The following is a 15,421-nucleotide window of genomic DNA, read 5'->3' on the forward strand; positions in this document are numbered from 1 at the left end:
ACCACACTATGATGGGGAAAGAAATAATTTTATATTTCAAGGAAGTTATGTATTTTAGGTTGAACATAGAAAAAATTCTATTAGCTTCATAGTTAAAGTTCTTTCATCAGCAAATGACATACTTTGTATACTTTTGTCAGTTTTCTAAAGATCGATTAACTTTCGTTTAAGAGAATATTCAAGATGGCAATCTTAATGATGCTGCCTAAGGTTCCCAGAGAGTAATACTTCATCCTGGTTAGATGTCATGAAGTAGGTGGCAATGCTTTAACCATATGTATGTTGTTGGGCCAAGAGCCTCTTCAATCTTTGTCAAGGGGAGAGCTAAACTTCTCTCCTTTTATATAAGTCATGTGTTCATTATTTATTTTATTGTTATTTTATTTTATTTTTCATATGTATAAGTGTATTGTCTGCATGTATGTGAGTGCACCAAGGTCGTGCATTCCCAATGCCACAGAGGTCAGGCAAGGGATTCGGATTCCCCTGGAGCTGGAGTTAAGGATGGTTCGTAGCCAACCTGTGGGTCCTGGGAATCAAACCCGAGTCCTCTGCAAGAGCAGTCAGTGCTTAATGGCTCAGCCATCTCTCCAGGCCCTCATGTGTTCTTTTTTAAGCCCACTGAGTACACTTAGTCCTGCCTATATCTGTGTGTAGGAATAACTACTGGGGTAATTGTAGGCTCTCAGAAACCACATGCCTGAAGAAACTGGACTCCATTCCCCTATCAGTCATCAATTGTCATCATGTCCTTACATAGAAGTCATAACTCATGGCCAACTCCTCATTTCTTGTTCTGGTTTTGTCTGGCTTGATTTTGTTCCAGTCTTGTGCATGTGTTTACAAGCACTGTGAATTCATATGTGCAGCTTCCCTGTTGTGTCCAGAAAACACTGTTTCCCTATAGTCATTTACCACCTTTGGCTCTTCTGCCACATCTTCTAAGATGATCTTTGAGGTCAGGAGAAGAAAATACAATATATATATATATATATTCCATTTATTGCTGGCACAGCATGGTCTTATTTTCTGCATGTTGACAAGTTACAGGTCTCTGAGTTAATCATCTGCATGAAGAAGCTTCTCTGAAGAGGACTGAGAGATGTACTTATCTAATGGCATTAGGATAAGTCACAGGTTATTGGCTCTGATAATTGTTCCAAGCATGGGTAGCACTATCATGGGAAGAGAACCTTAAATTGAATCAGAAAATGGTTGGTTACTCCTATAAGATTCATGGCACTATTGCACCAGCAGCATGTCTTACCTGGATAGTCATTTTTATAGCTCACAGGGATCACAACTGGGTAAATGTCAGTGCTATGCATAGCATCTTCTAGTATTATGAATGCTGGACATTGGATGAAGTCATCAGTTAGTACCGGCGGATATCTCCATGTTCTATCATTTAAGTATGTCATGTCTTCAATAATGAATTACCATCAGTTTCTGGAGCACACTAAGTCAATGTCTATAGCCCTTAGTATTTTGTGTTCTACAGGACACCACTAAACAACAAGTAAAAAGAAGGTGGCACATTCTGTCATTGGACATTTTACTTTGGTAACTTATATTGTCTGTGAATGAAATGGACCTCCACTATAGTCTACCTCCATTTAAACATATATATATATATATATATACACATATATATTATATATATTAGGAAGTTTGTATAGTGGTAGGTTTTTATAATAATTTTGGAAGGTCTTTAGTGATAGTTATCCCTCTCCCATCTTCCCACCTCTACCAGGCTCTCCACTCCCCCACTTAACCCTTCATGTCCCATTATTTCCCTTCCCCATTTATCAGTCTGTATTTTATCTCCTGTCCTTGAAACACATCCCCACCCACCAGTGGTCCTTTACTATATTCCTTACCACTATAAGTTTTCCAAATGAAACACACATATCTAGATATTCAAAGCTAGCATCCATAGATAGGAGAAAACATGACACATTTGTTTTTCTAGGTCTGGACTCCCTTGTTCAAAATAATTGCCTCTAGCTTCATTTATTTCCCCCAATGTTTTATAATTTCATTTCTCTTTAATTTTTCTAATTTTATGAGTAATTTCCATGTATTGGTGTATAAGTACAATTTACTGGATAGATTCTCTTTCCCTGTTTGTACAATACTTCCAAAAAGTTTTAGATTTCTAAACAGCTGTATTCCTGTCAAGTTGCAAGTTTTTTTCTATACAAAACTACATTTATTATGAAGGCAAATGCTATGAAACTATCTGTACTTTAAAAATGATTGCTAAGAATCAAAAATTCGTTTCTTATAATTTCTCAACTTTAAAATGTAAGGGTATCACACTGTAATAGCCTCCAAACTAATTTAAAAACACTAAACTAATTATTAGTAAGCACTGCATGAAGAAAGTAAAATTATTTTCTCAATTAGAAATATAAAATATTAGTTTAGCATGGGGACAGCTCTTCTAATGAGTTTATAAACTTCACATTAATTACATTATTACACACAGTTCAAATACAAAAGAATCAATATTTTAACTCTAGTATGAAATGCATCTTTAAAAATAAGAAAAATAAGTTCAATTAATTAGTAAACACTATACAATATAACTATGATTTATTTTTCAGTTAATTGCACAGCAGTATGACTACAGTTTTCTCATGGCTTTCAGAAAAGAAAACACAGAAACTTATAGCAGATAAGACTCAATTTATTGAAATAATTGGCATCTTAAGATTAATAAAATTACTACTCATTTTGTCTTATACAAAAGTTTGCTATGGCGTGTATGAATAGCTGTGAGAGCTGCTTACAGTTTACTCTAAAGTGAGCGTATTTGCTCATTATTATTCCTTCATTCCACCATTTAACCAAGTTGTACCTTGTCTGTCAAACACGATTTGTAAAATAAAGTTAATAATATTTATCATGTTGAAATTTGTGAGGAACAATAAACAAACGAAGTCGTTGCTCAACACAGGTACACTTAAACACCTGCAGGGAATACAACATAAACATAAAATAAAAATAACAAAATATTTAAAAAAATAAATTAACAATAAATCACATGTCTAATCTCAAGATTATAATTGAATTTCTTTTGTCTTTTTGAGACAGGGTCTTCCTGTAGCCCCAGCTGTCCTGGAACTCACTATGTAGACCAGGCTGGCCTTGAACTCACAGAGATCCGCCTGCCTCTGCCTCCCAAATTCTGGGACTACAGGCGTGTGCCACCATGCCCAGCATATATTTGAAATTTTATATTGCTAAGGTTAGTATTACCCCCCTATATAATTTGCTTTACTTATAAATTAATTTTCTTCCCTTTCTAAATTGAGAGTAATAGAGAAAGATGTCTAAATGTTCATTCTAGACATTTTTATCCAAGCACATAAAATCTTATTTGATCATTTAATTTTTTCTTCTCTGTAATAAGACTATAAAATCTCAGTGTTTCAAGGCTGCTAAACAATGCCCATAGAGTTGACAGACTAAAGAATGATTGTAAAGTGATGGAGTTAGATACTATAAGTCACACAATAAATCTGACTGAAGCAGAACTAGAATGTTAATGAAAGGCAAAAGTCATTTTCTTACCTGTTTCCAATGTGCAGTTCTTGCCCTAGTGGCACATATGTTACAACCAGGATATTGTTTTCTAATTTATCTTCAGAAAGTCACTGAACTGACTATGATGTTTTCTTTAAGTAGATAGTAAGTTGATTGTTTTATTTACAAATGCATACCACCTGGAAAACAGGAAAATCTTTTTTATTAAGTGCAGTTTTACAAAATGAAGTAAACAGTACATTAATTAATATTTAAAGGTTCAATATCAGTTAGTATGATGGTTTGTTATACTTATTGAAGAATACAGAAAGAATTAATAAAACTAGGTATCGCTCACAACCTTACTTATTTGATTTGATGATGGATAATAATTTTTCTCAATGAGAAGGGGATTTCTTCTCTGCATCACTTTCACAGTAATTTATTAAAATTCAACTTCTACAGATGTTTTGATGGGATCATCAGCATATCAAATCATAAGTATGTGTCATATATCTTGTTATCTTTACTCTATCAATAAGCAAAAAAATATGTAGTACTGGAGTGAGGATTCAGACTCTGCTCCAGCTTCTCAACCAATTCCTCCACCCACTAAATGAGAGCTCTTTGGATTCCTGTCCTGAATCTGTTGCACAGTGTGGGGCTCATTCCCTTTTTATGGTATCCCTGTCTTCATAATGAGGTGACAATACAAATATTTATTATTTTATCAAATTTATTCCTATTTAACAGTGTGTGTGTGTGTGTGTGTGTGTGTGTGTGTGTGTGTGTGTGTATGTGTATGGATAGTCTTTAAGTCAGCTGGTGGTTGACTAGTGACATACTACAGCCACCATAATTGGTAAAATAAATTAAGTGGAGAACACAAGTTGTATTTCACTAACACTAGACTTTAAAAGATGTAGTCAGTACAATGTTTGATATTGAATTGTAATCTCTAAAACAACTTTTGCACTGATATTCACATATGTGAATGCATAAATGTAAGATGAAGGAAAAGATGCTAGTACAGGAAATATTGATACTGAACTAAAGATACTGGAAAGATAATTTAATATTTTAAAATTTATTTACTTTTATTTTATGGATATGAGTGTTTTGCCTCCATGTATGAAACACATCCATGTCATGCAATGCCTGAGGAGGCCACTAGAGAGTGGCAGATCCTTTATACCATTGTTAGTCACCATGTGGGTGCTAGGAATGGAGCTAGTGTTCTCTCCAAGTGCAGCCAGTGCTCTCAACAGTGGAGCCATCTCTTCAGGCCAAATGTTAACATTTTAATAAAAGAAAGGCCTAATTACGTTAATAAAATGTATCAACATTTTCTTTAAAACTAGTTTAATGCTGGGCGTGGTGGCACACGCCTTTAATCCCAGCACTCGGGAGGCAGGGAGGCAGAGGCAGGCAGATCTCTGTGAGTTCAAGGCCAGCCTGGTCTACATAGTGAGTTCCAGGACAGCTGGGGCTACATGGGGGACCCTGTCACAAAAAGACCCCCCCCAAAAAAAAACCAAAAAAACAAAAACAAAAAAAATCCTAAAGGCTAGTCTCTCTGTGTGTCCAGTTGTGGAACTCTGGAATAGTCAACCCTCATCAAAGAAGCTTCTTTCTACAACAGATGCAGATGTTTACAGTGAGACACAAGAGTTAAAAATACAAATAAGTGACTGTGGGGGTGCTGAGGCCCAACTGATAAATTTAAAATACAACCTCTATACCTAAGGCGTGGGAACATAAGAACATCACCGACAAGTGAGAGGAAAGATTTTAAGAGACAGAGGCCAAAGATGACTGCTACCAGACAGTGCCTTCCTGGCACAGCAGGGAGGCTGCATCCGTGAAATCTGAACAGTATGTTTGTGTGAACAAGACAAGCATAATGACAACACTAGTTGACTTGTCTAGTGGATGGGGGAAGTTTCACAAGATCCTACCTTTAGATGAAGAGCTACAGTCAATTAGTGGCAGCTGAGAGATGAAGAAACAGTTTGCTCTAGGGAGGAAGGAGCGCCTTCATAGGTTATTCAGACCAAAATGTTGAGGGAAACTCATGTACATACTAACGCCGCTAAATGAACAAAGTAATATATATATATGTGTGTGTGTGTGTGTGTGTGTGTGTGTGTGTGTGTGTATCTAAGTAAAAATAATACTAAAAAAGAGGACAGGATATTGAGAGAGAGAGAGTGGGGGATAGTGGGAGGAGACAGAGGGACAAGAGAAAAGGGAGAGAATGATGTAAATGCAGTACCAATGTATGAAATTCTCAAAAAATTAAAAATTAGTTTTTATGATGTCATTAAACCAAATTGAAACAGATAATTTTAACAAAAGTTGACATACTATAAAAATATAAATATTGATCTAGATTTCAGAAAGAAGAAAATAGGAAAAAGGTGGAAAACAATGAGGAATGATTAAATATGGAGGGAGTTGTGCAGAGATTGTTCTAAGGATCCACAACACTATGGAAAGTGCATGTACAAATGCCATTATCAGAATTTTAAAGAGATGATTACCTTGAATTTTTTGAATAATTTCCTCCATTTTGCAAAATTAGGAATAAACTATACCATAAAGTTGAGTAAAGAATATAATTTCCTTTTTTTCTTTTTCATTTTTAAAATTTATATCATAGTGAATACATTAGTGGCTTAATACATCAGGCTCTATACATTAATCTAACATTTTAAAGTGTCACTTGAAATAACAATCATGTCATATATCAAGCCAAGAGTTTAAAACAGATACTGATAAAACAGATATGAAACTTCTCAGCACCTGGTTTATTAAAATGTGTACTGGAGCTATTTTCTGACAGTTGTGCAAAAGACAGGATTGCATTAGAACAGATTGATACAGCTCATGACCTTTAAATGGAAAACTGCCCAGCACTGTAGAATTTACATTCGCTAACAAGGCTTGTTTACTATATTTTTTTGATCTTTTTGTGTATTTCATACAGAACATCTTAACATCTTAAACATCTTTATACCCCTACCTCATTGGCACACTTCCATGTGCCCCATCACCACCAGGTTTCATTTATTCTGCCATTTGTGTTAAGGCCAATTGAGGCAAGCCATTGTCCCCAGATGTCCCTCAGTGCAAGTTCATCCACTGAGGTCTAGTCAGCCAATCTAGAGGCAGTCCCTTTAAGATCAACTCTTCCTCACCCAGCAGTAATCAGCAGTCAATAGTTTTTCAGCTAAGATTGGGGTCTACTGCCTGTTTCCACAGTTCTGTGCTGGGGTTTTGTTTCCTTAAGTTTGTATGGATCGTACATGACACCATTGCTATAGGTTCATGTGAACAAGGTCCCAAGAACCTGTAGGACTCTATTTACATATGGTCATGCACCTCCTCCCTGACTCTTACAATCTTTATGCCCCTTCTTCCACAATGGTCCCTGAGCCTTGCGTGGGAGAAGTTTAATGTAGGAATCCTGTCCAAAGAACCACACTCTGCAGACTCTTACTCTCTACACTTTGGCCATCTGTATCCTTTCGTGTTTATGACCCATTTTGCATGAGGAAGTTTCATTGATGTCAGCTGAGAGATGCATTAATACTCACTCTACCCCTTGTTCCACTATATTTCATGAACCTTATGCGTAGATGTTGCATTGTAGATGTGTCACTTAGGGTTGTTCAATTCAAAGACAATCTGTGTGTGAACAGTTGTGGAACTCTGGAATAATCTCCATCTGTTGCAAAAGAAGTTTCTTTGATGAGTGGTAACTGGCAATCTTGTGGTAGTAAGAAATTACCTTTGTCTAGGGATGTGACAGTCTTGGGGTTTTCTCTAAGTTCTATAAGGTCTCTAGCTATGTGTATTTGGATATGTTTACAATACCACACATGAGTTTCCACCTTCCAAGTGGGATTTAAGTCCAATTAAGTAGCTGTTGATTACTCCCAAGATAAAAGTGCTACTATTGTCCCAGTATAGTTTACTGTGTTGGTCATTATTGTGGTTATTAGTCCTTAATGCTAGGGTTGGACCATTGATGGATGCTCTCCCTTAGCAGCTTGTATAGTGCTCTCTAAATCTAAGAGAGCTAGTTTTGAAGGGAGGTGGCTTCCAGGTCAGTTCCAGCTCCTTTGCTCCAAATCCTGTTTTCAGTAAAAGGGTCTTACCTTCAAGTTCTGAACTGGAATCAAGAGCTGTGGTAACAGCCTATGTAATTTGTGGAGTCTCTTGGACTACCCTGGACAATAACTCAAAGGAAGTTTTCTCCTATCTAGCACAGTTTCTTGTTATGTATGTAGCCTTCAGTTATATACATGGGAGTTCATTAAATGTAATTTATTTCAGGGATTGGAGTTACAGTGTTGTTGTTGTTGTTGTTTGGTCTTTTTGAGACAGGGTATTCCTGTAGGCCCAGCTGGCATGGCACTTGTTAAGCCAGGCTGGCCTCGAGAAGTTACAGTTCTTTAAAATAACAAAAATGGGAGAGAGAGAGAGAGAGAGAGAGAGAGAGAGAGAGAGAGAGAGAAGAGAGAGGGAGACAATTTCATTAAAAAAATTTAAAAACAAGGATTTGCCAAACTATAAATTCCATTCACTTTCCAGGTACACACACACACGTACACACCATGCACACACACACAATTTTAGCATACCTAAGAAACTAAAATGATTTGTTGGAATGGAATTCTAGCCCTATCAGGACTAGCTTTTCCAGCTTTTCTATATTCTACTTTGATCTTTCTATTTATTGAAGTTTTTCGTTGCTTAAGTGTGAAACATGTAATTACTATTAAAGTTGTGGAGAAATTCCCTTCTAATGAACAGGTGGAATTTAAAGAGTGGGATCATGTTTGGATGCTATTCTATTGTATTTTATTGTAAGTATTAAGTAGTTGGCAGAGATGTAAAGCCTTAACAAAAGTAACATCTACTTTTCTTCTATTTTGATTTTTATGTATATTTTAGTGAAATTTTCTGCATTTCATATAGAACATCTTAAATATTTTTATATCCTCTTTCCCATCTAGTGTCCCTCCATAGCCTACCCTTCCAGATTTCATTCCATCATGTATGCTAGGGCCTACCAAGTCAAGTTAGTGCACCCAGGTGTCCCTTAGTACAAGTTCATTCCTCCCCCCAGGTTTATCTAGACTCTTTCCCTTAAAGAAAGTCAACTCTCCATCATCCAGCAGTATTCAGCTGCCAGTAATTCTTAAACTAAGGTTGGGACCTCATGCCCATTGCCCCATTTTTAAGCTGGATTTTTGTTTGATTGAGTTTGCCTGGGTGAATATCGATTTTTCTTAGTTCAAACAGGTGAGGAGAGATATATACTAAAACACGGATTCCATACAATTTACTAATCTAACATTTAGTTTGAACATTCACCAATGAAGCATACCTGAATTGAAGTATCGGATATTCTTAACCTTGAATAACATACTTGGCAGATTTTGAAGGTTTAATTTAATATTATGAATCCTTAAAATTTCTGGCTCTAAATAGAATTTTCCAGGATTATTTCATACTTGTCAACTATCAAGTAATAAATAGAATTATCTTTATTATTTTTATATCTGTTTCCTAGTAAATGTTTAAGTAGCAATTTCTCACATATAGTTATTTTCTTCATTGTACATACTCAACAATAAAGATAAAATATAAAGTACTATAATAATTTCTATTTCTGAGAAAATAAGATAAATCCTCAGGTAAGTAAAATAGATTTGACACATGACTAGATATGACTTTGAGTTAAGACTTATTCGATATTCGATTCATAGTCTATGAAATATTTTTGGAAGAATGGTAAAACATGGATTTTGTCAAAGGTTAAGAGTAAGCCATTTTCTTGGGTACACACAACCCACATGAAATTATTTGAGCCCAGTTAAGAACTTTGAAGTTTACATGGTGAGAAAGCAACAGAAGTCCGTCTCAGTGGTGGTCCCCATTACTCATTTCATTCCTTAAAGGTTTAAGACTGTTATCGAGGTCCTGATTTCTCCACTGATTGAGCATCAACTCATTGAAGGACTTCAGTCTGTAACTATACCATGTGATCTGCCTGGACTCATCTTCCTGCTGGTATAGATTTGCTCCCTTGTTCAAGAAAACTTATGATTTTCTTCAATATAACAGAGCTATTTTCAGCTATATTTGGAAAAAAAGATACTAAAATCAAGATTTATTTTCTTCTCATTTCAAAACTAAGTGATATCTAGTGGACACTGAAGAATGCCTTTTAAAGGTTGTATAACCTCCAAAACCATTATTTCCCATACACCAGATCTAAGAAATAACGCATGTGATGAGAGGAAGGCTAGAGGTACATTTTCTGCGCATGTATCTCATTCCCAAGTCCTTCAGACAGACCAAAAAACAATAACTTATGGAGATTCTCACAATGATTAATGTGATATAGCCTCCTTACAAGGTGCTACTCTATTGACCTTTACCTTACAGATCATTTTTTTCTTTTCAAGACACAGATCTCCTTTCCATCGATCTCCATGACGTTCCATGTTTCACATACCTTATAGATTAAAAACTTTAAGTTAAACATAAATATAACTTAGCTACCTACCACGAGCCAGATAGTTTGCTACTGTTTTTCTGATACACAATTTAATTCTGGTTAAAATTCTTTAAGAGTAGGTACTCTGAAGAACTACAGAAAACACTAAAATAACAGTTTTTGAAACCAAGAAAAGAAGTTAATGCCTATAATTCAGCACTCAGGAGAATGAGGCAGGAGAATCAGTGTGAGTTTGAGGCCCGTCTGTGCTAGGTAGAAAGGTCTATGCCAGCCAGGGCTTTGGTGTGGAACTCAGTCTCAAACAAACAGCCAATTACATGAATTTTAAGTTTTGACTCTACAATGCTTACATTCTGACCAATATTCTGTCCTCACTCCATCAGACCCACAGGTGATATGATGTTGCTTGTAGGGTGTGTAGCCATCAAGGTAGCTTTTCACAGCATGAAGACTTATCTCTGAGCAGTTTTAGAACTTTTTTCAGGTGACTGTTACTTACTCATATACTTCTGGGCTTCTTGTGCCAACTTAACATGTGAACAAGCAAGGTTATTCCAAACATAATTTGGGCTATGATGAAGAAAAAAATAATGATAAGATTCTGTAGAGAAGAATCTCTTCATCCTTATGTCAAAAATGATTCACTTCCCTGGTATTATCACCTTATTTGCCTGACCTAGTTATATAGATTCAACTGTGGATTGGGTTAAGTCTTATACAAAAAGATGGAAGTTGAAAAGTTACAGAGACATGTCTGCATTCTCTACCTTATTCTAACTTGTTTTTGGTTAAATTCAATCCTTTTATTTTTTATTTATTTTCATTTTATGTGTATGTCTGTTTTGTCTGCATGTATATAAGTGCACGCTTGTCGTGCAATGTGCATGGAGGCCATGAGAAGGCACCTGAGCCCTGGAAATGTAGTTATCAATGGTTCTTAGCTGCCACATTGGTGCTCAGAATGGAACTGAACCATGTCCTCTGCAAATGCAGCCATCACCCTTATACACTAAGTCATCTCTCCATCCTCATAAATTCAGTCTTTTCTAAAGAATAAATCAAAATACGTTCTGTGAATCTTCTCAAATCTTTAATCATATTTCAGTTCACCAAATTGCTTCAATAATTTAAAAGGTACTATCTTGTGGTAATCAAAATGTAATGGAACCACTGTGGTTATAAATGATTCATCTTATTTTTTTTTCTACAAAAATACTCCTTCCAGTGTTCTTCTATGTCACAGATGGCAGACAATTGGTTTGACTGGAAATTTGCTGCCTGAATGCTCGCAGAGTAAAAGAGAATTTTTCTTCTGAAAAAAAAATTATTATAATCCTCACTGTTTCTTATACAAAGCTGACACTTCTATTCAAATGTTGGGAAGAGAAAACATCAGTTAATCAAAACTGACTCCCATTTATAACTATCCTTTGTCATTTAGAAGAGTGATTTTAGTGTGTATTTTCATTAATCTAGTTTTGTAAATAGAAGATGTCTGATAAGCAAGTTGAGCCTCTAATTTTTATTGTATCTGCTGGTAGACTTAATTTCATAAAAATTAGCAGTGTTTATTGTGCATAAAGAGTGTAACCATACTGATCTGTTGACATATTGGCTGATTGTTAATATGAACATATATAGATTATGTTAAAAACTTCTGTTCTGGGTGTCCCTTCATTAGGTAGCAGTTATTGTAAATTGCTTGTGTGTTTTTTTAAAGTTTTTAACACAGTATAAATCAAAACATTACTACTGAAAATAAAAGTTGACTCAAAACAATACAATGACTAAACTTCTGAAAACAAATATATTTTCAATTGTAGATATCTAGATTAGGTGCACCATCTAGTGTTCAAACTCCACAATCACCAGTATGCCTCATTCAGTTTTTTTCCTTTGGGGTTTTAAATTGAATGTGTATTTTCAGTTTATCATTTCAAAAAGGTTGAAAATTTTATGTAAACAATGTGATAAATATATGATCAAATGTTTACCCACAAAAGGAAAGTTAAAATATGTCTACTATAGCATTATACAAATATTTTTTCATTTCCATTTTCTCCATTTTGCTATATATATGACTACTAGAAAATAACACTAAATATAAAGCAATAAGACAGACTAAATTTATACTGAATTAAAAGCACAATGCAACAAATTTGTCACTGCTATTGAAAGTTTAAGTGAAAGCTCCAAGAGTTTGATCTCATTAAGTTTTTTTTTTCTTTTATTTACTAGCTTTTAGAGAATCTCATGCACTGCATGTTGATCATATTCACTCCCCTTCCCCTAATTATCCTAGGTCCAACCCCATCCCTATATATACAACTGTTTTGTCCTCTTAAAAAACAAACTCGGCTCTGTGTGGTGGTGTACACATTTAATCCCAACATTTGGGAGGCAGAGGCAGGTGGATCTCTGTGAGTTTAAGGCCAGCCTGGTCTACATAGTGAGTTCCAGGTCAGCTGGGGGTACAGGGAGACCCTGTCTCGAATAGACAAACAAAAACAAAAACAAAAACTATCATGTTCAATTTGTGGTGCTTCTATGCTTTTGGTGTGTAGCCATCAACTGGAACATAGGTGATCTACCAGGTGTCAGATTCTTAAAGAAGACTTACTTTCCCTCTTGTATCAGTTATCAATTGTCAGTAGCTTCTCAGCTAGAGTGGGAAATGTTTCTCACCTCCTCTCTCCATGCTGGGATTTTGTCAAGCTTCAGGTTGAACAGGTTTTATCCAAGCCATCATTACTGCCTTGAGTTCATATGCGCATCTGCCCTATTGTATCCAGAAAACACCATTCACTTGGACTTATCTACCACCTCTGGATTTTCTATGATGATCCTTTAGCCTTGGAATGACAGGGAGTGATACATTTAAGACTGAAAACCCCAATCTCTTCTGCACATTAAACATTCATGGGTATCTGTTAATCATAATCTACTGCCAAAAGAAGCTTCTCAGGTGAAGGTTGAGAGATTCGCTAATGTGTGGGTCTAGCGATAACTCATTAGGAGTGCATAGAATAACAGTAGTAGGTACACCTCCAGGGCTTATGACCCATCTAGCCACAGGTTCCTGACCTAGCAATAGTGCCAATATAGTTTTCATCTTGTGGAGAAGGCCATACATCTAATCAAAAAGTGGCTGATTACTTCCATAATATTTGTGTCAGTGTTCCACCAGTGGGTGTGTCTTGCCAGGGCATAAGTCACAGGGTTACCAGCTGGGTAAGACTGATGATTATTTTTCTCTTCCATTAGTGTGCACAGCACATTTCAACAGTACTTTTCGGTAAAGTCCATGAAGGTAACTGTGGTTGTTAAAAAGTAACAGTCCAGAATGCATTTTTCTCTACTAAATAGCATTAAGGAATATTATTTAAGCCACATAGTAACTTTCAAATCACAGAAAAGTTGTTTGTGATGCTGTGTATTTTTTTGGCAAAAGTGAAAAATTCCTGTGCAAATATAAAGGCAAGTAAATTAATCTGGATTTTCAATGGAGAATGACTTCTGGATTTGAGACTTTTTATCAGCCTTGTATCAAAAGCTACTTTACAATGCAAATAAGGTCGCTAAACCACCAGCTCTTGTGCCTGGGTACCTGACTTGATCCCTTCCGAGTCTATTTTGCCCTCAATTCAAGATACTGAATGAATATGGGTTTGCTTGAATTAACATACCAAAGCACAGGAAGGAGCATATTCACATTCATATACTCGTGGAAGACAGTAATAATAATTGAGAATGACTGGCATTGTGTATATGAGTTATGTTAATCCTAAGGATCAAAGAGTAAGATGTTCTGATAAGGGTGGGTTGAAGCTTACAGTTCTCCAGTTGATGTTGAAGATACTAGATGAATAAAAATATGTATGAAATAAACTTCTTTAATATATTCTGCATGAAATACACAAAATTCAATAAAAACAAATTTTAAAAACATAATAAAATATTTGCTAAGTAGAAAAAATATGAGTGAAGCCCAGCTCTGGAACACAGTTCAGGGGAGATCTGAAGGAACAAACTCTCCGAAGTCAGGTGGCCTTAATGCTAAGGGTCAGGCCGACTTTTTATTGGAGTAAAACCATAATGTGGCTTAGTAATTCTGCAAGTCAATACTATTTTTGTGTTTTAAATTGATGAATAGTTACCATTATTTCAGACGGAAATAGAAAATTTCCATCCAGATTTTAACTATGAAGTTCCTGACCTGTGGTTTTAATTATTTATTCCTTCATCAAGTGATAACAAGGTGATCTACTTAGCTTCTCATTCTGTAAGTTTTTCTTCTACTTTTCATCTTAGCATGTTAGAAAAATAAATGACCCAACAATTCATATTCTGCTTCAGGTAATTCTCATGCATATTAATCTTATTACACATATTTTTTCAGCATTTATTCATTGTAAAAAATATGGAGTTCCATTTTGATATTATCACACTAGTCACCTCTCTCAAAAACAATCGTCTTGACGTTGATGTCATTTAAAAATCTATATTGTGCATATGAGAGAAAAATGTAATATTTATCTCATATTATTCTTATGAGTGTGTCTTACTAAAGACAGGATTTTCTTGTTGGTTACACACACACACACACACACACACACACAGACAATACTGTTTGTTTGCTTGCTTTATTTATTTATTTATTTATTTTTAAGTTAAGGAACTTTTCCAGGCATGTGTACTTGACTATTTACAGTAACACACATGAGTTTCATCCAGCTGAGTGGGTATAAGTACAATTAGGTAACTGTTAATTAACCCCAAGGTAAAAGTGCCACTACTGCCCCAATATAGCTTGCTGTACTGCTCATTGTTGTGGGTTTTAGGGCTTAAAGTTGTGCTTGGACCATCGATTGACACTCTCCCATAGCAGCTTGCATAGTGGCCTCCAAAATGATGAGAGCTAGCCTTCAGGGCAGACTCTTCCAGGTCAGCTCCTGCTCCATTGCTCCATGTCCTATGCCCATTGCTCCATGTCCTATGCCCAAAGTATATCCTGTCTTCAGCAAAAGGGTCTTACTTCAACCCCTGAAGGAAATTAAGGGCTGTGGCAATAGCCTGTGAAATTTTCAAGTGTTTTGGATTATACTGAGACCTTAACTGAATATGACAGAATGTATGAAATCTAGTGAGGTGGGCTATATAAAGGGGGTTCAAATGAGGGAGGGATATAAAGATGATTAATATTTTGTATGAAATTCACAAAACTTAAAAATCATTAAAAATTAAAATAGAAATAAAAAATCTTAAAAAAGTCAAGAGATTTCTGTGCTACATAGGCTGCAAAAATGGTACAATTCATTACTATAAAAGCAAACTAGATTAAAGCAACTTGGTTTT

The 15,421-nt window shown here is 35.6% G+C and overlaps 1 non-coding gene across 1 annotated transcript; it reads right to left on the minus strand.

The window, feature by feature from the left end:
- Positions 1 to 226: 226 nt before the first annotated feature.
- Positions 227 to 351, minus strand: LOC115068622. The gene has a single exon (XR_003847954.1). It is a non-coding gene; the product is annotated as a U6atac minor spliceosomal RNA (small nuclear RNA).
- Between the last annotated feature and the right edge of the window lie 15,070 nt (positions 352 to 15,421).

This window comes from Nannospalax galili, unplaced genomic scaffold, assembly GCF_000622305.1.
Source record: "Nannospalax galili isolate Female #2095 unplaced genomic scaffold, S.galili_v1.0 scaffold2149, whole genome shotgun sequence".
In the NCBI taxonomy this organism is placed as follows: Eukaryota; Metazoa; Chordata; class Mammalia; order Rodentia; family Spalacidae; genus Nannospalax; species Nannospalax galili.